The sequence below is a fragment of the Chiloscyllium plagiosum genome, chromosome 7 (assembly GCF_004010195.1).
Source record: "Chiloscyllium plagiosum isolate BGI_BamShark_2017 chromosome 7, ASM401019v2, whole genome shotgun sequence".
Lineage (NCBI taxonomy): Eukaryota > Metazoa > Chordata > Chondrichthyes > Orectolobiformes > Hemiscylliidae > Chiloscyllium > Chiloscyllium plagiosum.
In genome coordinates, this window is record NC_057716.1 from 45962295 (window position 1) to 45986459 (window position 24165).

General features: G+C 41.8%; 1 protein-coding gene across 3 annotated transcripts in view; it reads left to right on the forward strand.

Moving 5' to 3' along the window:
• Positions 1-2014: 2014 nt before the first annotated feature.
• atf2 (activating transcription factor 2) overlaps positions 2015-24165 on the forward strand; it is a 153056-nt gene continuing 130905 nt past the window's right edge. The window contains exon 1 of one of the 3 annotated variants that reach the window (XM_043693568.1): positions 2015-2089. The gene's annotated coding sequence lies outside the window, so the exon portion shown is untranslated. Of the gene's footprint in view, positions 2090-2164; positions 2361-8312; positions 8332-24165 lie in introns of those variants that run through there. The other 2 variants (XM_043693570.1, XM_043693569.1) reach the window with 2 other exon arrangements.

The window sequence follows — 24165 nt, forward strand, 5'->3', positions numbered from 1 at the left end:
TTTTCAGGCTACTGCTGTTTGTCATTTTTTATAAATGACCTGGATGAGGGCGTAGAAGGGTGGGTTAGTAAATTTGTGGATGACACTAAGGTCGGTACCGTTGTGGATAGTGCTGAAGGATGTTGTAGGTTACAGAGGGGCATAGATAAGTTGCAGAGCTGGGCTGAGAGGTTGCAAATGGAGTTTAATGCAGAAAAATGTAACGTGATTCACTTTGGAAGGAGTAACAGGAATGCTGAGTACTGGGCAAATGGTAAGATTCTTAGTAGTGTAGATGAGCACAGAGATCTTGGTGTCCATATACACAGATCCCTCAAAATTGCCACCCAGGTTGATAATGCTGTTAAGAAGGCATATAGTGTGTCAGCTTTTATTAGTAGAGGTATCGAGTTTTGGAACCATGAGGTCATGCTGCAACTGTACAAAACTCTGGTGTGGCCGCCCTTGGAGTATTGCGTGCAATTCTGGTCACTGCATTATGGTAAGGGTGTGAAAGCTTTGGAAAGGGTTCAGGGGACATTTACTAGGATGTTCAAGGAGAAAGTGAGGACTCCAGATGCTGGAGATCAGAGCTGAAAATGTGTTGCTGGAAAAGCGCAGCAGGTCAGGCAGCATCCAAGGAACAGGAGAATCGACGTTTCGGGCATAATTCCTGAAGAAGGGCTTATGCCCGAAACGTCGATTCTCCTGTTCCTTGGATGCTGCCTGGCCTGCCGCGCTTTTCCAGCAACACATTTTCAGCATTTACTAGGATGTTGGCTGGTATGGAGAGAAGGTCTTAACGAAGTAAGGTTGCGGGACTTGAGGTTGTTTTTGTTAGAGAGAAGGTTGAGAGGTGACTTAATTGAGACATATAAGATAATCAGTGAGTTAGATCGAGTGGACAGTGAGAGCCTTTTTCTGAAGTGGTGATGGATAGCATGAGGGGCTAGCTTCAAATTGAGGGGTGATAAATATAGGACAGATGTCAGAGGTAGTTTCTTTACTCAGAGAGTAGTAGGGGCATGGAACACACTGCCTGCAGCAGTTGTAGACTCACCACTTTTACAGGAATTTAAATGAATAGGCATATGGATGAGATTGGAATAGTGTACGTTACATGGGCTTCAGATTGGTTTCACAGGGCAGTGCAACATCAAGGGCCGAAGGGCCTACACTGCGCTATAATGTTCTATGTTCTTTGTGTCATCCTCATAACGTGCATTCTCACCTATTACTCCATAAGTCTGCTGGTGGAACACAGCTTCATTTCTCCATTCCATGTTAACAGACTACTTTTCTACTGTTCCATCTTGGATAAGTCAGAATTTCCACTTGGGACGACTGAACAATACAAATTGTGTTCCTAAATTAAAAATCACACACCAGTTTATAGTCCAACAGGTTTATTTAGAAGCACTAGCTTTCGCAACGCTGGTCCTTCATCAGGTGTTTGTGGGGTATAAGACGGAAACTAGTGCTTCCAAATAAACCTGCTGGATTACAAACTGGTGTTGTGATTTTTAACTTTGTATACACCAGTCCAAAACCCACATCTCCAAATTAGGTGTTCCTAAGGTACTGCGACCCCCCTTCACCCTCAATGCTTCAGGTTGATTGAATCAAATTCTGCAATCGTGGGATCCTATTTGTTAGCTGAGCCCTATAATCAGGTTACCGATTATTGAAAATAAGGGACACTGTCTGTCAGACTAGCGGAGGTGTGGGTGACTATTAAAGCAGTGTTGATAGTGAGATGCAAGTAGATGCTGGGTACTGTTATCATAGCAGTTCCTTGTACCACACCATCTACCATTAACTGACCAAAATTGATTCGCTCCTGTCACCAGTCACTATGAACTGCCGCATGGTGGTTCTCTTCTGTCATGTTACCATTAACTAACCCCCCACCCCACCCCCCCACTGACCACTGACCACTGACCACTGAGTGACCCGCAGCAGCGTCTTGTGTACTAACGACTGAACCGTAACTTCCCAGCGCCGCCCAGCCTTGGATCACGTGACTAGTTGACGTCGGGGCGAGGGTTCCTGTGTTGAACTCTCGCGAGGTGTCGCCTTGCTTGGCCGTCAGCAAGAATCAGCCCTTGTGGTAAGTTTGTAAACAACGATAATCAGTAATTTAGGCGGCTCCAGGCTTCTTCTCATGACATTACGAGCGGCGCTTATTGTCACAACGAGCACTGGTCATGGGTGTGTGTGTGAGAGCGGCCGCGGGGTGGGTCTGTTCACAAACGTTATCTGTTAACATGGCGACGGTGCCCGGCCGCTGGGGCTCCGATTCCTGAGGCTTCCTTCCAGCTGGAGGAGGTTTCCTCACAGTGCGGCTTGCTGCTGTCTTCTGGAGTTGCACAAATTCACGAGTAATTGCTTGTGTTAAGTAGAGGGTGGGGTCTCTCTTGGTCTTGAATCGTGGTGCTGTGTTAGATGTGGACACATCTGAATGAGATGAATGGTCTGAGCAATAGAAAATATGACTAGTGTCTCGATCTTTAGAAAGCAGACCGATAGTATCCTTGTCATTGGTATTTGTGCTGCATTGTAACAGAGTCAGATCGTACATTGTGGGTGTTAATACAATTCATACAACCAAAATTTTCAGCATCTTGTTATTAATGATGCACCGTGTGAAATTCTGCACCTCAAAGCAAAAGAATCGCGTTTAATCTCATCATTGGTTTCGAGTTCTGAAGGAATTAATTGAGCATCAATAATGGCTATTGCCCAGCCGTAGAAAATATAAATACTGCTTCTGTTTTCTTCAATAATAAACAGTTTTAAAATCCGACAGATAAGTATATTTGTTATTGAGAAGCACGGGTGCAGGGCAAAAGTTCATAGCGTCTATGGATCCCACCAAGGTAAATCAAAGTTAGTTTTTAAGCGACACAAAGCTTAATGTTCAAAATCTTGTAGAAAAAAATGAAAGAAACAAAGAGCTCTATGGTTTTGGAAACAACCATTCATCAGAAGGAACAATACTTTGTAGAGCAATGTATTTGATACTTAGGAACAGGAAGAAAGGTTGAAGCAACACTAAAGTGGTTTCATAATACAAACTAAAGACAAATACTTGAGAGTGAAAAGGCCTTATTCTTCTCAGCAATATGAGGGAAGTGGCAGAAGGAACTCTCCAAATTTGACAGCAGTTTTGAAACCCTGATGTAATTAGATTTTGTAAGTTGTGTCATTAAGGAGAAGGTAAATGTTTGAAACAATAAGATGTACGTTTCTCACATTTTGAAGTGATGTGGGACTTCTATTTGACAAGAACTGTGCAGTCCAATATTGCCCATAGATGGGGAAGGGCAATGGATGAAAAATCAAAGAAAAGACATGGTAGCAGTACAGTGCATTATGCTTGCCAGAGATTAAGGAAATGGTGTGCTTTAAAAAAATAATGAAAACATGTTTCAATGATGCTGCTTCATAGCAGAATGATTTATCAGTTGGACTGTTGAAGGACTGATAATACGTTGTATGCAACATTGAACGTAGAATGGAATAATGAGAAGCATGGATAGGGTGAATGATCAGTATAAGTCATTGATCTGAAGATGGAACCATATGAGAGAGACAACAAGGCCCTAGGGGTTTCTTGCTTTAAGACAAGAGGAGTCTAAAGATGATGAATCAACTACAGCACAGATGGTGATTGAGAGCAAAATTGAGAACCATAAATGTATGTTTAATGGAGCTTCTAAATCAGTGCAGAAATACATGGTGCCAGAATTCATCAAAAGCTGTCCACTGTCTGAGCAATGATTGATGATTTCAGAAAAGGGTTTCTTTCATGACTTTAAAAATTACTACACTGTTGTTAAATGCACCCAATAAGCATGAATTGATTTAATTCAGGCTGTAGATATTTTTAGTCAAGAGTGTGGTGCTGGAAAAGCACAGCAGGTCAGGCAGCATCTGAGGAGCAGGAGAATTGATGTTTCAGGCATAAGCCCTTCATCGTGTCTGCAACATCTGCAGTCCTCACTTTCTCTTTGTAGATTTTTAATCAACCTGTTCAGGCATGTTATGATACAACGCTGGAGCAGGTTGGACTTGAATCAGACCTGGCTAAGAGGTAAGGACACTACCATTGCACAACAAGAACTGCACAATTCAGGCTGTAATCGTAATGGTTGGCAAGCAGGTTTGTGTTATTAGAAGCTGACGTTCTTGCACAGGAGGAAGCAGTTTGGCCCATTTTGTACGTGCCAGTCAACAAAGATCTGACTACACTAAGCCCATTTTCCAGCTGCTTGTCCATAGCCCTAGAGGTTCTGTCAATGCAAGTGAATATCAAAATACAGCTTAACTGTTAGAAGAACCTCTGACTCAGCCACCCTTTCAGGCAGTGAGTTCCAAAAAAATTTCTCCTCAACTCTCATCTTCGTTTTCAACCTCATACTTTAAATCTATGCTGCCTGGTTATTGACCTCTGTACTAATGGGATAAAGTGCCTTCCTATCCGTGATCTTGTAAGCTTCTATCAGGTCACCTTTCAACCATCACTGCTGTAAGGAAAATAATTCCAACCTGTCCAATCTTTCCTTTTATATACTCTAACTCTTGCAGCAGCCTGGTAAATATCCTCGACACCCTCTCAAGTGAAACCACACCCTTCCTATAATTTGCTGACCAGAACCTCATGCAGTACTTGGATTGTAGCTTTATCCTCATTTTATAACATTTGAAAATAACCTCCCTGGTAATGTATTGTGCCTCAGCTAATAATGGCAAGTATTTAATTTGCCTTATATACCTGCCGTGCTAACTTCAGGAATATACACATCAAGTTCTCTTTGATCTTTGGTACTTTACAGGTTTCTACCATTTGTAGCTGCCTTGTTAGGATAGTGGAGTTTGCACATTCTCTCCATGTTTGTGTGGGTTTCCTCTCAATCCAAAGATATGCATGTTAGGTGGATTGGCCATGCTAAATTACCCAGAGTGTCCAGGGATGTGCAGGCCAGGTGGATTGGCCATGGGACATGCAGGTTTGTAGGGTGGAGGGGGTGGGTCTGGGTAGGATGCTGTTTGAATTTGGTGTGGACCTGATGGGCCGATTGGTCTGCTTTCATGGTGTAGGGATTCTTTGATTCTGTTAGACAACAGAATCCTTTCACTGTATGAAGTGAAGATATTTAGTTTCAATGTTCTAAAATATCAAATTATCGATGTAAACCTTTTACTATGTAAGCCTAGTCTTTATATAAATCACTATATAGCCACAGACAGTGCTTCTAGTTTTTCTTTTGCTTCTGCGTGGACCTCTGAGGTCTGAGCATGGTAATAACTTCTGGAACTGAATGTCAGTCCTATAGAGGGTGGTGGCATTGGCATCCTAAGCACCATTTGTGGACCTTCAGAGCAGCTATATGTGTGCACAACTGCGCAGCTTAGACGGTACATTTATTGGGTCTTTTTTTCTGCTATAATGTGTCTTGAGCCAAAGATTCAAGGTGAATTTTTAACAAAAAACTTAATAAACATACCACCATATAAGAAAGGTGGTAAGGAAAAGCCAGGGAACTATAGATCAGTGAACCTGACGTTGGTGGGCAAGTTGTTGGAGGGAATACTGAGGGACAGGATTTACGTGTATTTGGAAAGGCAAGGACTGATTAAGGATAGTCGATGTGGCTTTGTGCATGGGAAATCATGTCTCACTAACTTGATTGAGTTTTTTGAAGTAATAAAGAGGATTGATGAGGGCAGACAGTGGACGTGATCTATATGGACGTCAGAAAGGCGTTTGACAAGGTTCCTCATGGGAGACTGGTTAGCAAGGTTAGATCTCATGGTATACAGGGAGAACTCGTCATTTGATATAGAGCTGGCTTAAGGGTAGAAGACAGAGGGTGGTGGTGGAGGGTTGTTTTCAGACTGAAGGCCTGTGTGACCAATGGAGGGCCACAAGGATCAGTGTTGAGTCCACTACTTTTCATCACTTACATAAATGATTTGGATGTGAACATTGGAGGTGTAGTTAGTTAAGTTTGCAGATGACACGAAAATTGGAGGTGTGATGGACAGCGAAGGAGGTTACCTCGGAGTACAACAGGATCTTGATCAGATTGGCCAGTGGGCTGAGGAGTGGCAGACAGAGTTTAATTTAGATAAATGTGGGGTGCTGCGTTTTGGGAAAGCAAATCAGAGCCGGACTTATACACTTAATGGCATGATCCTGGGGAGTGTTGCTGAACAATGAAAGCTTGGAGTGTGGATTCATAGTTCCTTCAAAGTAGAGTTGCAGACAGATAGGGTAGTGAAGAAGGTGTTTGGTATGCTTTCCTTTATTGGTCAGAGCATTGAGTATAGGAGTTGGGAGGTCATGTTGCGGCTGTACAGGACATTAGTTAGGCCACTGTTGGAATATTGCATGCAATTCTGGTCTCTTTATGTTTGGAAAGATGTTTATGAAACTTGAAAGGGTTTAGAAAAGATTTAGAAGGATGTTGCCAGGGTTGGAGGATTTGAGCTATTAGGAGAGTCTGAATAGGGTGGGTCTGTTTTCCCTGGAGCATCAGATGCTGAGGGGTGATGTTAGAGGTTTATAAAATCATAAGGGGCTTGGATAGGATAAATAGACAAAGTCTATTTATGGGGTGGGGGAGTCCAGAACTAGAGGCCATAGTTTTAGGGTGAGATTGGAAAGATATCAAAGGCACCTAAGGGGCAACTTTTCACACAGGGTGGTGGGTGAAAGGAATACACTGCCAGAGGAAGTGATGGAGTCTGGTACAATTGCAACATTTAAAAGGCACCTGGATGGGGATATGAATAGGAAGGGTTTAGAGGGATATGGGCCAAGTGCTGGCAAATGGGATTAGATTTGGTTAGGATATCTAGTTGGTATGGACGCTTTGGACCGAAGGGTCTGTTTCCGTACATCTCTATAACTGATAATTTAGGATTGAGTGGTATTATGGCGGAAAACATATTTTACAAGGATGAAGAATAGGAAGCACCTGGCTGGAATCTTTGCTTTGATGCACTGAATGCTATTGTGCCAATTTTACGGTAAAGTACACTTGCTAAATATGGGAAGCTTTTGCTTCTTTTGAACCCTATACAAATTTGTACTTTGGTATTCAAGACAACAGTAACAGCATTTATTTTGTCCATTTTATTAGTTGATGTGTGTAGTTGTATTTACATGAAGGTAGAAATTGATCTGGGTCATTTTTTCAAATGGAATGTATTTTAACTTTTATGAAATATCACTGATTTTGTGAGGATAAATACATATTCAAGTGCAAACACCAAAGACCTGTGGATGCTGGAAATCTGTAACAAAAACAAAAATTGCTGGAACACCTCAGGCCTAGCACCATCTGTGGAAAGAGAAATTGAGTAAACATTTCTGGTCCAGAGACTGAAGAAGTTTAAGTTGTTGAAGCAATTTCTGTTGATATTCAAATACCTGTTAGACTAATTTTAATTGTTTATTTTCAACAGTTGAAATTTTTGAAAGTGAGGGCAAGTAGCCCTTTTGATTATTTTAGAGTGTACTTGTAGCACAACTGTTAAAATGTGAGCTACGTTTTCAGAACAATTTCTTGGATGTAGATTAGTCCGAAATGAGATGGAAGTTATGACAAATTTGCCGTCTTCGTTCTGTAGTTACAAAACTTCAGTTAGAAAATCCTCACACAAGTGTGTAATTGCAATAACATTAAGTTCCCGCAATATGGCAAAATGATGCACTTTAAGTGCCATCTTCATTTCTATCCACATATCAATCGTCAATCTGTCCTACTGTATTACCTTCAATGCCCATATCCCAATGTTGTGTAATGACTTCCTGTGTGGGACCTGGTCAAGTACCTTTTGACAAATTTATCTACTGGTTCCCCCAGTATATTGCTAATTGCAATCTCAAGAAAGAAATAGAAGTGTCAAGCTCATATTCTATTTCATGTATTTGTGTTGACTTTGCCTAGTCATAACTGTAGTCGATTGTGTGTTGCTGGAAAAGCACAGCAGGTCAGGCAGCATCCGAGGAGTGGGAGAATGATGAAGGGCTTATGCCCAAAACATCGATTCTCCCACTCCTCAGATGCTGCCTGACCTGCTGTGCTTTTCCAGCAATACACTGTCAACTCTGATCTCCAGCATCTGCAGTCCTCACTTTCTCCTAGTCATAACTGTATTATGATTTTCTAAATGCCATGTTACGATGCTCTTAATAAGAGATTCTCGCATTTTACCAATGATTTGATTTCTAACCAGCTTCCTTGTTATTTCTTTCTGTCCCTTCATTCTAGAATAACCAGGGCTGTGTTTGTTATTCCCACTACACAGGGATCATTCTCGGATATAGTAAAATGTCAGGTAATCACCATCTGTAATTAAAATCCAGGATGCAGGCAATTAATCCAAGGGGTTTGTCAACACTAAGTCCCAATAATTTCTCCATTATTATTTCTTTACTGTTTCTTGTTTCTTTGAGTTCTTCATTCTGACTAGGCCCTTAGAATGCAACCATTTCTGGAATATTTTTATGTCTTCTACTATGAAGATAGGTACAAAGTATTTACTTACTGTCTGCCATTTTCTTATTCTTCATTTTAATTTTTCTTGCCTCTGCCTCAAATGGGTGGTCCAAACCTGGTTTTGCTCATCTCTTCCTTTTGGTATATCAGTTGGAGTTTTTTTTAACATAGATTTGCATAACCATACAGCACAGAGACATGATGTTCACCCCATCCAGTCAAAGCCGATGTTTTTGCTACACTTCAACGTTCTCACAATCTTCTTCGAATGCTGTCAGTACTGCATATGTTAACATTTCCCACATGCTTATCTAGTTTAAAAACCAAAAGAACTGTGGATACTGTAAATCAGAATCCAAAGCAAAAACAGAAATTGGTGGAAAAACTCAGCAGGGTCTGGCTGCATCTGTGATGAGAAATCACAGTTAATGTTTTGGGTCAGCTGATCCTTCCTCAGAACTGATGGAAGCTAGGAAAATATTGTTTTTTTTAATGTAGAAAATAGGGTAGGGAGAGAGGTAAGGAGTAAACGATAGGTGGGGATAGAGCCCAAAGAGAGAGAAGAATAGTTGGACAGACAAAGGAGTGGATAACAAGGAGGGTGAATAGCTGTTAATGGAGACTGGGTTGTGTGTCATAGCAGACTGTGAGATAACAAGGCCTGGTTTATGGGGCTTGGTGCTAGGACATAGGAGTGCTCAAGTCCTAAAGTTGTTGAACTCAATATTGAGTCTAGAAGACTGCAAGGTCCCCAAGTGGAAAATGAGGTGGTGTTCTTCCAGTTTATGTTGAGCTTCGCTGGAGCACTGAAACAAGCCTGAGTCAGATATTGAACAGAGAACAGAGTGATGTGTTGAAGTCGCAGGCAACTGGAAGGTCAGGGCCGTTTTTCGAGACAGAATGTAGGTGTTCTGCGAAGCGCTCACCCAGTCTATGCTTCATTTCCCCAGTGTAGAGGAGATCACAATGTAGTAGACTAGATTGTGTGAAGTGCAAGTGTGAAGTGCTGCTTCACCTTGAAGCTATGTTTCGGCCCTGGGATACTGACAAGAGAGGAGGTAAATAGGCATGTGTTACACCTTCAACAAAGTAAAAGTGCCATGGTGCTGTGGTGGGGTGTGGAAAGTGAAGGAAGAGTGGACCAGGGTGTCCCAGAGAGAATGTCCCTGCGGAAGACGGACAGGGGAGGAGAGGGAAATATGTGTCTGGGGGTAGCAGAAAAGGTGGCTAATGATTTTCTGGATGTGGATCCGAGATGAATGGTAGGTAAGGACAAGGGGAACCCTATTGCTGTTGTGGCAGGGAAGAGAGGGAGTGAGTGGTAAGTGCAGGAGTTGGTTTGGACCCGGTTGAGCAATCTGGGGAATCCTCAGCTGAGGCTCTTCACCCTCCTAGCCAGAACATTATCCACTCCTTTGTCTGTCCAACTGTTCTTCTCTTCTCTCTCTTTGGGCTCTGTCCCCACCTGTCATAAAAACCAACACTTTCCTAGCAACCATCCAGTCTGAGGAAGAGTCACTGGACCTGAAATGTTAACTCTAATTTCTTTTCTCAGATGCTGCCAGACCTCCTGAGCTTTTCCAGCAATTTGTTTTTTGTTGCTTATCTAGTTTACCCTGGAAATGTATCTCAACTACTACTCAAACCTTGACTACTGCCTGTGGTAATGAGTGGCATGCTCTCATCACGTTTTGAATGAAGCTTCTTCTAAATTGCAAATTTGATTTCTTGGCGCTTACCATATTTCATGGGTTCTACATTTGCAACTTGCTGTAAGTGAAGCTCTCCCTGTGCTAGATTTATCAACACTTTTTATAATTTTAAAGAACTTTGTTAGGTTAGTCTTTGATCTTTCTTTCAGAAAAGAAATCCAGTCTGTTCATCCTTTCCTGATAGGTACAACTACATAGACTGATCTAATATCATTGTAAATTTGTTTTGCATTCACGCTACTGTTCCTCTTTGTAATAATGTGGTGACCAGGACTGTACAATTAATATCTAAGTGTTGCATTTACAATGTGTTTTTTATATTACATTAGTTTACGCTCTTTTTTAAAATCAATTTCTTGGTTATCCTTTGCTGAATTTTAAAATCCTCCTACTCCTAAGGCTTATTGTATGTGGCAATATTATTAACTTCCCCAGAAATCAGGTACTTGCCTTAACATCCTTTAGTTTGAGTTGAACCACTTATCTTGAGGGGTTTTTAATCCCTTGAGGAAATGTGTTCTTGTTTCAAATTACTGTTTAATTTTACTGTCGTATTGTTTAATGTAGATTTCCAATCTACCTAGCCAACTCATCCTTCAAACACATAATTTGCTTTGTTTAGATTTAAGTCTGTCTTTTGTCACTTAACTCACACTGAAACTATAAATTTGTCACAGTATGATCACAAATCCCTAGAGGCTTCTTTATTACAATGTTATTAAATGAACCCTTTTCTCATTGCACAATACTAGATATCAAAACGTCTGTTCCCTAGATGGTTCTTGGCATACTGGTGTAAAAATATCTATCTTGCTTTTAAACTTTGCTCAGTTTAAATGAAGGGTTAAATCCCAGCTGATTACTGTGTTATGCTTGTTCTATGTACCTTATTAGGGCCTAATGACATCGCAAGAATTTGAGGAGCTAGAACCACAATCTCAATCTAGAACTTTGCAGATAATCATGTTTGATTATTACTTGATCCATGCACAAAATGACATCGGGACACGACAAGTGTGGGGATTAAATGTGTGGCTGAACAATTGGTGTGATAGGCAGGTCTTTTGATTCCTGGAGCACTTGCACCAGTACTAGGGAAAGAAGAAGCCATTCCTCTGAAACGTGGCAACTTTTATAGAATCATAAAATCCTTACAGAGTAGAAGCAGGCCTCACTCCAAGTCCACACCATCCTTCCTTAGAGAATCCCAGACTCAGCACAACCTTAGTCCTAAGTGTGGTGCTGGAAAAGCACAGCAGGTCAGGCAGCATTCGCAGAGCAGGAGAATCGGGTATAAGCCCATCACGGTGGGTGGCATGGTGGCACAGTGGTTAGCATGCTGCCTCACAGCACCAGAGACCTGGGTTCAATTCCCGCCTCAGGCGACTGACTGTGTGGAGTTGTTGCACGTTCTCCCCGTGTCTGCGTGGGTTTCCTCCGGGTGCTCCGGTTTCCTCCCACAGTCCAAAGATGTGCAGGTCAGGTGAATTGGCCATGCTAAATTGCCCGTAGTGTTAGGTAAGGGGTAAATGTAGGGGTATGGGTGGGTTGCGCTTCGGCGGGGCTTTGTGGACTTGTTGGGCCGAAGGGCCTGTTTCCATACTGTAAGTAATCTAGTCATCTAATCATGGTGGCTCAGTGGTTAACACCTGTTGCCTCACAACAGCAGGGACTGGGTTCGATTCCCACCTTGAGCAACTGTGCAAACTCCACACAGACATTCTCCCTGTGTGTGTGTGTGTGTGTGTGTGTGTGTGTGTGTGTGTGTGTGTGTGTTTCCCCTTCGGGTGCTCTGGTTTCCCCCTACAATTCAAAGATGTGCAGGTTAGGTGAATTGGCCATGCTAAAGTTGCTAGGAGAAAGTGAGGACTGCAGATGCTGGAGATCAGAGCTGAAAATGTGTTGCTGGAAAAGCGCAGCAGGTCAGGCAGCATCCAAGGAGCAGGCAAATCGACATTTTGGGCATGAGCCCTTCTTCAGGAATGAGGAGAGTGTCATTCTCCTCATTCCTGAAGAAGGGCTCATGCCCGAAACGTCGATTCTCCTGCTCCGTGGATGCTGCCTGACCTGCTGCGCATTTCCAGCAACACATTTTCAGCTCATGCTAAAATTGCTCATAGTGTTCAAGGATGTGTAGGTTAGGTGTATTAGTCTGGGGTAAATGTAGAGCAGTAGGGAAATGGGTCTGGGTGGGTTTCTCTTTGGACGGCTGGTGTGGACTTGTTGGGCCAAAGGGCCTGTTTCCACACTGTAGGATTCTATATCTATATCAGATATCATATCATATATCAAGAATGCCCACCCCAATCCTATTCCTGTTACCTTGTGTTTTCCATGGTTTATCCACCTAACTTGCACATCTTTGAACACTATGGGCAATTTAATGGCCAATCCATCTAACCTGCACATCTTTGGACTGTGGCAAGAAACCAGGCACTTGGAGGAAACCCATGTAGATGTGGGGAAAATATCCAAACATCTCACAAATAGTCACCCAAGGCTGGAATTAAACCCAGATCCCTGGTGCCAGGGGCAGCATTGTTAACCACTAAGCCACTGTGCTGCCCCTGGCACTAGTGTCCTGGCAAATCAAATGACTAGGGCAGTGTATAGGGTTTTAAACTAACGAAGGCTTGAAGGAATGAACAAGATTCAAAAAGGTTAAATTCGAAAACCATTAAAGAAATGTGAAGGTTGCAGAGTATAACAGTGATTAAAGTGGAAAATAAGCAGCGTCGGTCAGAAGGAACAGAGAGCCTAAAGTATATGGTAGAGCATTTGAAAGTAAGGTGGCATTGGATTTGCTCCCTACATGTTGCGATTTTTACTTATCTACCATGCAGATCTTGCCCTTGTCCATCTGAGCATAAAAATAGACCTTGTTGCTTAAAGTCAAAGATGCTATTCCAGCACTGCACCTGGAGTTGCCTTACCTGTCTGACTTTAAGTCACAACATGATATCCTGACCATTATTCAGATCTGTAACACTTCCAAATCTAAGGATCTGACTTCAGCCTAGATCAAAATGTCCATGTAACTCTTCCCTGTCTCTGTCATGCAATACTTGCACTTCTGACTCCAGCTCAACAATTTTGATTGGACATTCCTTCAAAATACGCATACCACTGTTGTCGTTCACTGGATAAACCAAGGAAATGTAACCAATTTATCTTACATTGAAATAAGTGTCAATTCTTTCATTTTCATATCGTGACTTTGTTGTCAAATTTGACCAGTCTGTTGTTAGCCTGGCAAGACCTCCTCTCTATTAAAGACATTAAGGAAATATAAGCATTTATATAAAGTGTAAATATCATTGTATGGTTAGTATAGCAACCCAATCAATATAATGAACTTGCATGCATTTCACAAGTGAAATACATCAATCTCTTTTCATCAAGTAACCATGTAATGGTGAATTTTTGATGAAGCCCACCTTTGTGTCAGCTATAACTCACATAGTAGCACTCACGCTTCTGATTCAGGAAGTTATTGATTCAAGTCTTATTCCAGAGACTTGAGCACAGAAATCTAGACACTCCAGTTCAGATCTCTGGTATTGTTATGCTATTGTATATTGCACTTTTTTGATTGAAATGTTTAATCAAGTTCCTGCCCCCTCAGATCTAATAAACAGATTACCAAGCGCTTCGCAGGAGGCTCCCAAGCAGTGATGATGTCGCCTAGCCAGGGGACGAAACGTTTGCAACAAAAACTTCCAGCTCGGCGAACAGAACCACAACAGATTACCAACTCATTATCACATCACTGTTGTGAAACTTTGCACAAATTAGTTACTGTGTATTCTAATTGTGGCAGTGACTACACTTCAAAATGACTCCGTTGCCTAAAGTACTTTGGGACATCCTATGTCCGGAAAGGCACTATGACAGTAAAGGCTGTTTAATTTTGTTTGTGCGCAGTCTATTCGTTTTGTGTGCAAGACCTTTACTGTTTTTATGCAACTGCATAAGCAAGGTAACTTAAGGAAGCCCATGTTGTGCTATGCTTACACAGTAACTTCTGGGTTTCTATGCAGCTTTGTAGTTTGGAGGCAATATTGATTGTAAGGCTTGCTTTCTTTGCTTAACTATTGTCCCAAAGCTCAGGTATGAAAGTGTAATATTCTATTATCAAGCTACGGTCCCATTACCGATCTTTTGTTCTTAATGTTAAGGGTTGATGGAAATTGTGAGATCAGATGGTTGGTGTTAAGCATTATGTTAATGACACGATTTTTAGTTTTTTAGATTAGATTAGATTACATTAGATTACTTACAGTGTGGAAACAGGCCCTTCGGCCCAACAAGTCCACACCGACCCGCCGAAGCGCAACCCACCCAGACCCATTCCCCTATATTTACCCCTTCACCTGAAGAAGGGCTCATGCCCGAAACATCAATTCTCCTGCTCCTTGGATGCTGCCTGACCTGCTGCGCTTTTCCAGCAACACATTTTCAGCTCCGTATGTCTTCCTGAAGTCAATGATCAGTTTTTTTTGTTTTGCCAACCTTGAGAGTGCTATCATTGCACCATGACACTAAGCCCACTATCTCCTTTCTGTATTCTGACTCAGCATTGTTTGATATCCATCCTAGTAAAGTTGTAGACGGCCTTTAATTCGGAATTTGGTTACACAGTCTTGAGTATACTGGGAGTACAGTAGGGGCTGAGAACGCATCCTTAGGGGGGCTCCAGTGTTGAGTTATCGTGGAGGCAGTGCAGTAGTCTATCTTCACTGATTGCAGTCTGTGGGTCAGAAAGTTGAGGATCCATTTGCAGAGGAAAATTTGAGCTTATCTGGAGGGTATTATAGTATTGAAGGCAGAGCTATAGTCGATGCGTAGGCATCTGATGTAAATGTCCTATGTGGCTGCCTTTTTAAAATTTAACCCATTTTTCTAATCAACCTGTTCAAAGATGTTATCGCAAACCTCTGGAGCAGGTGGGATTTGAAGCTGGGCCTACTGGCTTAGGGATAGGGGCATACCACTGCACCACAAGAGGGTCCCTAAAAGCCATGCCAGAGCAAGTACTTGAACCTTGGACTCTGAGATTAAAAGTCTGATGCTGTACTGACTGAGCTATCTGTGCTCCTCAGTGCCTGTCAAAGGCAAAAAAAAAGTACTGATTACCTTGACTAACTAATTGGCTTTAGGGGACATGAAACACTCCTTTCTTAGCAGACCCTTGGATTAAAGATGACTTGGATCAATCACTCTGGTTTGATGGGTTCTGAAATGGCTAAACACAGCGCATGCCCTTTAGATTCTGTGCATGTGGAATAGGTGGTGTTGGAAGGGTTAGATAGATGAGAAGTTTGGATGTTTATATGTTCCCTCTACTTTGATTTTTACCTCTGAACATTCCCAAAAAATCTTTATTTGGTGAATAAGCTGTTTCCATTTTGGTGTGTTATAATTCAGGTTCTTTCTATGGGTGACATTGGCTGTGTTTGATCACTTCAGGGATGTTTTGAGGGCATTCTACTGCTTTTCTAAATTTGTCACCTCCATCTGTGGGTAATTTGCTGGAGGTTTCTGCAGTATAGAACGAGAAAGATGGAGAAGAGAGTTGGTTCAATGACACAGCTTTGTCTTCAGTTTTCATTAAATTAGGATTTGTGGTATTTCAGTTGGTGTCAATCACATCTTGAATGTCATCATGAAATTGGTTTAGGATGGTGACAATTTTGAGGGCAGGCAAAGTTGAGGGTGACTCTCCTGCCATGACTGAGTTCCAGTAGAACCATTGCCTAAGAAATCTGGTGTCAGACATAAAGTTACACGTTGCTGGTTTTCCAAATGGAACTCATTTTCAGTGATTGCCACCTCGATGTTGGGTAAATTGGCTTGGAAGAAGAAGCTGCTGCTGAACCACCTTTCTTGTCCCCAGATTTGGAGTGGTATTATTAGTGATACTTCTCCAGTGTTTTGTGGTTCCTGGTGTTGTTTGTCCAAGTCTCCAGTGTATAGCGAATTACTGCTGCCCAGTGAATCATCATCCTAATCTCAGGTTTAAGATCCCGGTGCATATCTATTCTCTTCAAAGGCTGGCTGAAGGCTGAGCCTTACATGTTGGAGACGATAATGAATGTTGTCATGTCTGTCTGTCTTCATCAAGAGGAGGTTCCCAAGAGACAGAAAATGAATTGCATCTTCTGAACTTGTTAATTAATTGGTGAATTTGTTTACTGTGGAAAGAGGACCTTAGTTTTCCAAGAACCTTCTATTTGTTACCTACTCCTGTGGATAATTTGCTGGAATTTTCTGCAGTTTCGAACAAGAAAGGTGGAGAAGAGTTGATTCAATGACATAGCTTTATCTTCTGTTTTCATTAAATTAAGATTTGTGATATCTCAGTTGGTATCAAACACAACTTCAATGTCATCATGAAATTGGTTTAGGATGGTGACAATTTTCTGCAGGCAGGCAAAGTTGAGGGGGATATTCTATAAGCCTTCATTGTTGACAGAGTCTCGGAGGCTTTTGTGAGGTCGTAATATTAATTTGTGTTTTTCTTGAATTTGTCATACAACAAATATGTTTTTGTGGTGGAAATTGTACTACCTCTCAAGAAAGAATTCGTCGGTCACTGGGAGAAGGCGGTTGAAACAGATCTTTATAATGATCTTCAAACAGTGGGGCAATTCCTTTTTATGTTGTCTCTTTTCCTCAAAGTAGTTGCAGCTATAAGACCACCTGGCATGATCATTTTGCTTCAGGCAATAGAAATAACTGCCTAAAATTGATCATAGACCTGTTTACAGAAGGTTGTATTTTTATGTGTGCTAGATGGGAGAAAATCACATCACAAAGCATATGCACTGTTTAATCTATTGAAATTTACAAACTTTGTCATAGTTTGTATCTACTGATCAGAGGGTAATTTGTTCTGAGTTTGGTGCTATGTCATATAAAACATAAAGTTAGCTAATCTCATTTGGGGATTTATAGTTGTTGTGGGTGTATGAATCTACAAATTAGGAGCAGATATAGACCTTCTCAGCCCTCTTGTCTGCTCTGCCATTCCATAAGATCATGGCTGCTCTGTTGTGGCCTTGGTTTTACATTCCAGTCTACTTATACTAACAATTCCCTTATTAGTCACGAGACTCTCCACCTGTGCCTTAAAAGTATGCAATGATCCCTCCTCCACCGCACTCTGGCGAAAGAGTTCCAATAGCACGTGATGCTCTGAGAGAAAGAGAGATTCTTCTAATTTCTGCCTTAAATGGGAATCTTCTTATTTTTAAACTTTGTCCATATTATTGTCTCTCCAACAAATTGGAAAAATCATTTCAGCTTTTGCCCTGTCAAGTCCTTTGAGAATCTTTAATATTTCAATCGATGAATCTCTCATTCTTCTAAACATCAAGTTTCAACTTTTCACCATGAGTCAAAATGATCTTCTGACTGAAAAACAGGTGTCAGTCGAGTGAATCCAATAGACCTAATTCCCAAGGTGAGATGAACTAATTTTCTGGTTTGTATGCCTCAGTATTAGATTCTGCACAAAGTATTTGCTAATCAACATGCTGTATCTTTGGGTGTGGTAGGGCTAAAATAAATCAGGAATCTATAGTAAAATAATGATATTTAAGATAAATTTACTGTGAAGTGCTTTGAAATGCTTCTAAGTGATATGATAAAATGCAACATAAGTGCCAAGTCTGTCTTGCTTTCTTTGATTGCTGTTCAGTGATTTCTCCTCCCAGTGCAGAAATAGGTAGATACTTGGTAAGGACATGCCCAGGTTTACCCATTGTCTCTCCAGACTGCCATTTCTCACTGTTTCAGCTCACTCTTGGGTAAGGTATAAGAATACTTTTAGAAGCTGTAGTGTCAGAGAGACAAAGTTGAAATTCGCACAAGAAAAACAAAGCACTGTTTTCAGTCATATAATTTTATTTGCTGCAGAGCATTGAAAATGTAGTAAATCATCACATTGTAAAAAAATTCTTTATATAGCTTTTGTGTAGATTTATGTTTATAAATCTTTTCAAAATTATTTGAAATTAAGACATACACATGTTTTAAAAACATAGTCATAGAGATGTACAGCATGGAAACAGACCCTTCGGTCCAACCCGTCCATGCTGACCAGATATCTCAACCCAATCTAGTCCCACCTGCCAGCACCCGGCCCATATCCCTCCAAACCCTTCCTATTCATATACCCATCCAAATGCCTCTTAAATGTTGCAATTGTACTAGTCTCCACCACTTCCTCTGGCAGCTCATTCCATACCCGTACCACCCTCTGTGTGAAAAAGTTGCCCCTTAGGTCACTTTTATATCTTTCCCCTCTCACCCTAAACCTATGCCCTCTAGTTCTGGTCTCCCCCACCCCAGGGAAAAGTTTTTGTCTATTTACCCTATCCATGCCCCTATAATTTTGTAAACCTCTATAAGGTCACCCCCAGCCTCCGACAGTCCAGGGAAAACAGCCCCAGGCTGTTCAGCCTCTCCCCATAGCTCAAATCCTCCAACCCTGGCAACATCCTTGGAAATATTTTCTGAACCCTTTCAAGATTGACAACTTCTTTCCGTTAGGAAGGAGTCCAGAATTGCACGCAATATCCCAACAATGGCCTGTACAGCTGCAACATGACCTCCCAACTCTTGTACTCAATACTCTGACCAATAAATGAAAGCATACCAAATGCCACCTTCACTATCCTATCCTATCTACCTGCGACTCCACTTTCAAGGAGCTATGAACCTGCAATCCAAGGTCTCTTTGTTCAGCAACACTCCTTAGGACCTTACCATTTAGTGTATAAATCCTGCTAAGATTTGCTTTCCCAAAATGCAGCATCTCACATTTATCTGAATTAAACTCCATCTGCCACCTCTCAGTCCATTGGTCCATCTGGTCAAGATCCTGTTGTAATCTGAGGTAACCCTCTTCGCTGCCCACTACACCTTCAATTTTGGTGTCATCTGCAAACTTACTAACTATATCTCTTGTGCTCGCATCCAAATTATTTATGTAAACGACAAAAAGTAGAGGACCCAGCACAGATCCTTGTGGCACTCCACTGGTCACAGGCCTCCAGTCTGAAAAACAACCCTCCACACCACCCTCTGTCTTCAACCTTTGAGCCAGTTCTGTATCCAAATGGCTAGTTCTCCCTGTATTCCATGAGATCTAACCTTGCTAATCAGTCTCCCATGGGGAACCTTGTCGAACGCCTTACTGAAGTCCATATAGGTCACATCTACCGTTCTGCCCTCATCAATCCTCTTTGTTCTTCTTCAAAAATCTCAATCAAGTTTGCGAGACATGATTTCCCACACACAAAGCCATGTTGACTATCCCAAATCAGTCCTTGCCTTTCCAAATACATGTACACCTTATCCCTCAGGATTCCCTCCAACAACTTGCCCACCACCGAGGTCAGGCTCACTGGTCTATAGTTCCCTGGCTTGTCCTTACCACCCTTCTTAAACAGTGGCACCACGTTTGCCAACCTCCAGTCTTCTGGCACCTCACCTGTGACTATCGATGATACAAATATCTCAGCAAGAGGCCCAGCAATCACTTCTCTAGCTTCCCATGGGAAGTACCCCTTCCTAGTTGAGAAGTTATTAATAAGCTCTGATACAGAGAAAGAAAAAAGAAAAGAAATGTTTTTAAAGTGGATAATTCTGAAATCAATTAGATGCTTCTGGTTGTCATTTTTTTTCTTATTCACTCATGGCATATGGGTATATCTGACTGGCCAGCATTTATTGACCATCTCTAGATGCCCTTGAGAAGTGGTGGTGAGTTATCTCTTGAACTGCATCAGTCCACGTCATTACAGACCCACAATGCCATTAGGGAGGGAATTCCAAGAAATTAACCTAGTGTCAGGGAAGGAGCATGATATATTTCCAAATCAAGGTGGTGAGTGATTTGAAGGGAAGTAGTAGTGTATCGGATGCCCATGTCCTCTTAGATGGAAGTGGTCATCACTTTGGAATGAGTAGTCTAAGGATCCTTGGTGAATTTCTGCAGTGCATATTGTTGTAGACTATAATAGTATACTGCTACTAATAAATGGTGGTGGTGGGGGGGAATATGGTGCTAATCAAGTGGGCTACTTTGTCCTGGATGGTGTCAAGTTTCTTGAGTGTTGTTGGAGCTGCACTCATCCGGGCATGTGGGGAATATTCTGTTAGGCTTCTGACTTGTGTCTTGTAGATGGTAGACAGGCTTTGGGGAGTCAGGAAGTGAGTTACTCACTGCAGTATTCCTTGCCTCTGACCTGTTCTTGTTGCCACTGTATATATATGGTGAGTCCAGTTGAATTTCTGGTTAATGGTAATCCCCAGGATGTTGGTAGTAGTGGATTCAGTAATGTCAAAAGATGTTGGTTAGATTTTCTCTTATTAGAAATGGTCATTGCACACATATGCCAGGCAATTTGTCAGCCCAACACTGAATATTGTCCATGTCTTGTTGTGTTTGAACACTGACTGCTTCAGTATCTGAAGAGTAAGAAATAATGCTGATCATAGTACAATCATCAGCAAGCATTCCTGCTTCTGATCTTATGATGGAGTTATGCCCTGCCTACACTAATTCTCAACATGTCTTCTTTGGTAGTGCACTACACTGAGGTAATTCACTAGTGTCATTCTCTAAACACTCTTGAGCTAAAACCACCCAGGATGCAGAAAGCTTACAAATTGAATGCTATTTGCTGGAAATGAATTGCATAACTCACTAAAAACATTTTCCTTCATTAATAGAAAACTTCTGATTTGTCAGAAATTGCTGTTTGTAAGTCTTGCCTCTGTCCCTTTTCTCCCAGTCAGTGGCCAGCCAATGAAAAGGAATGACAATGCTAACCATCATATAAATTTTATGGTAGCGCAATAATTGTGCAAACATGCTAAATGTTGCATTGAAACAACTGTCACATTTAAAAATGGAGTTCATCGGTTCTGTCTCAGAAAGTATCTTTGCTCTTTTTAGCACCAAGAACTGTCCCCACCCAGTTACATTTATGCATTTTTATTGGCACTCCAAACTTGATTCACATTGCATTCTGATTCCAGTAACATTTAATTGACTGCTGCTATACTGCAGCTTGGCTTTCCTTTTCGTTCTTTCCTTGAATTTACTTCATGATCTGACCTGCAGTATTCATAGGAAATGCTCTTAGATATCTATTAGCAACAAAAATATATATGTAAAGAGTATCTTAGTGGTTTTCTGTTTTTTTGACTGTGGACTGTATTATGGACCAGACCAAACCCCCTCAAAACATATTAAGGAGATAGCCTAGACCCTAACTTTTGTCTTATTTAAAGGCAGGTATGAGATGCTGCATCCAGATGTGATTCCAATGGTTCAACTACTAGTTTTTAAGCAAAGCACACCTTACCCTTACACCACATTTAAAACATAAACAAAAATAAAGAAGAATATCCATCTGTGTTTTCTCCAATTGTCGTTCAACATTGAGGGATGCTGATCCATCACCTGAGCGAGAACAGTACATAGTAATCAGCAGGAGGTTTCCTTGTGTATGTTTAACCTGATGTCGTGAGGGTTCATGGGATCTGAAGTCAAAATTGAGGACTCCAAAGGCAACTCCGTCTCACTGTACCACCACTCTACTGGGTCTGTCCTGCGGTTGGACAGGACATATCAAAGGCTGGTGATGGATTATCTATAGGCTACAATTCCATGACTATGACTTTGTCAGGCTGTTGCTTGACTAGTTTGAGCCTGCTGTCCCAATTTTGGCACTAGCCCCTGGCTGTTAGTAAGGAGGACTTTGCAGAGTCGACAGGGCTGTTTCTGCTGTTGTCATTTCTGGTGCCTGGGTCCATTTTTAATTTTTTGTAGTGATTGATAGAACTGAATGGCTTGTTGGGCCATATTAACTGGCACAGAGTATACAGCATAGAAACAGGCCCTTCAGTCCTCCATGTCTATTCCAAATCTCCCCACCCCCCATCTCATCCCAGATCCAGTCCTTCCTCCCCCCCGCCCCCTTGACCTAACCTGTCCATTTTCCTTCCCACTCCATCCCTCCCATTGACCAATCACAGTCACCTCCTACGTGCATCCACCTATCGCTATTCCATCTGCCTTTCCCACAGCCCCACCCTCTCCTATTTATTTCTCAGCCCATTTCCCCCTCCCCAGTCCTGATGAAGAGTTATGCCTAAAATGTTGACTCTCCTGCACTTTTGATGCTACTGGACCTGCTGTACTTTTTCCAGCTCCATATTTTGTCAATTCTATGCAAAACAGCAAATGCCAAACCACACTAATCCATGACCTGTACTTGGTCAGTAAAATACTATGCCCAGCCATTTTGTGTTCATTTAGATGCTGCTTAAATGCTGTGAGAGTCCCCAGCTCCACCACCTGCTCAGTGCGTTTCATATTTCTACCACCTCTGGGTGAAAATATTTTTCCTGAAATCTCCTCTAACCACTTGCTCCTCATCTTAAGTGAGGATGACAGATTTCTTTCCGTGAATGACATTAGGGAACCAGGTGGCATTTCCAACAATCAATAATTTCATGACCATCAGTAGGTTCTTGATTTTTTAAATGAATTTCAAATTACACCATATGCCATGTGGAGATTCAAACCTGGCTTCCCAGCACATTAGCTGAGTGTCTGGATTAATAGACTAGCAGTCATACCAGTAGCCCTTGTCTCCCCTACCAAAATTATTATCCCATGTGACACCCTGTATTGTGACAGTACTTTGCTTTTGTGTCATCAGATCCTGTTGTGCTTTGACTTTTCACTGTCACTCTTTACAGCTCTCTGTTCCCTCTCTTTTTAAATTACTGCTGTTGGCATTGCCACTTCTGAAATCGTTGCTCTGACTGTTCAGTTCCTACTCCTTTTGAGCGACCACTATGACAGTCCCTTGTGTTCTTGAACCTCGGCTCTGCCTGTCAGCTTCTGCTCTTTTGAATCTCAACTCTGGCTGTCAGCTCCTTTTTTTTTTAAAACTAGATTCTGACTCTGTTCGTGATCTTTTTAAATGTTCTTTTTGACTCTGTTCCTGGTCTTGTTAAACATTTGCCTAAGCCCTCATCTTCTCTTTTTGAATCATTGATTTGACTCTAAGCTCCTGCTCTTTTTTAAATCCATGCTCTAACATGCAGCTTCATCTCTTTTTAAAACTTGGCTCTGGCTCTCAGCTATTCTTTTTAAATACCTGCCCGACTCTCCACTTCCTCTGTCTTTCAGTCTTCACTGTAGTTTTTAGATTAGATTCCCTCCTGTGTAGAAACAGGCCCTTCAGCCCAACATGTCCACACCGACCCTCCGAAGAGTAACCCACCCAGATCTGTTTCCCTTTGTCTAATGCACCTAACACTATGGGAAATTTAGCATGGCCAATTCACCTGACCTGCACGTATTTGGACTGTGGGAGGAAACTGGAGCACCCAGAGGAAACCCACACAGACACAGGAAAAATGCGCACACTTCACACAGATAGTCGTCTGAGGCTGGAGTCGAACCTGGGTCCCTGGCACTGTGAGGCAGAAGTGCTAATCATGAGCAACTGTGCCGCCCGAAGCTCTTAGCTCCTTTTTTCTTTTTAAAACCACTGTCATAGACTCATAGAGATGTACAGCATGGAAACAGACCCTTCGGTCCAACCCGTCCATGCCGACCAGATATCCCAACCCAATCTAGTCCCACCTGCCAGCACTCGGCCCATATCCCTCCAAACCCTTCCTATTCATATACCCATCTAAATGCCTCTTAATGTTGCAATTGTACCAGCCTCCACCACATCCTCTGGCAGCTCATTCCATACACGTACCACTCTCTGTATGAAAAAGTTGCCCCTTAGGTCTCTTTTATATCTTTCCCCTCTCACCCTAAATCTATGCCCTCTAGTTCTGGATTCCTCCACCCTAGGGAAAAGACTTTGTCTATTTATCCTATCTATGCCCCTCATAATTTTGTAAACCTCTATAAG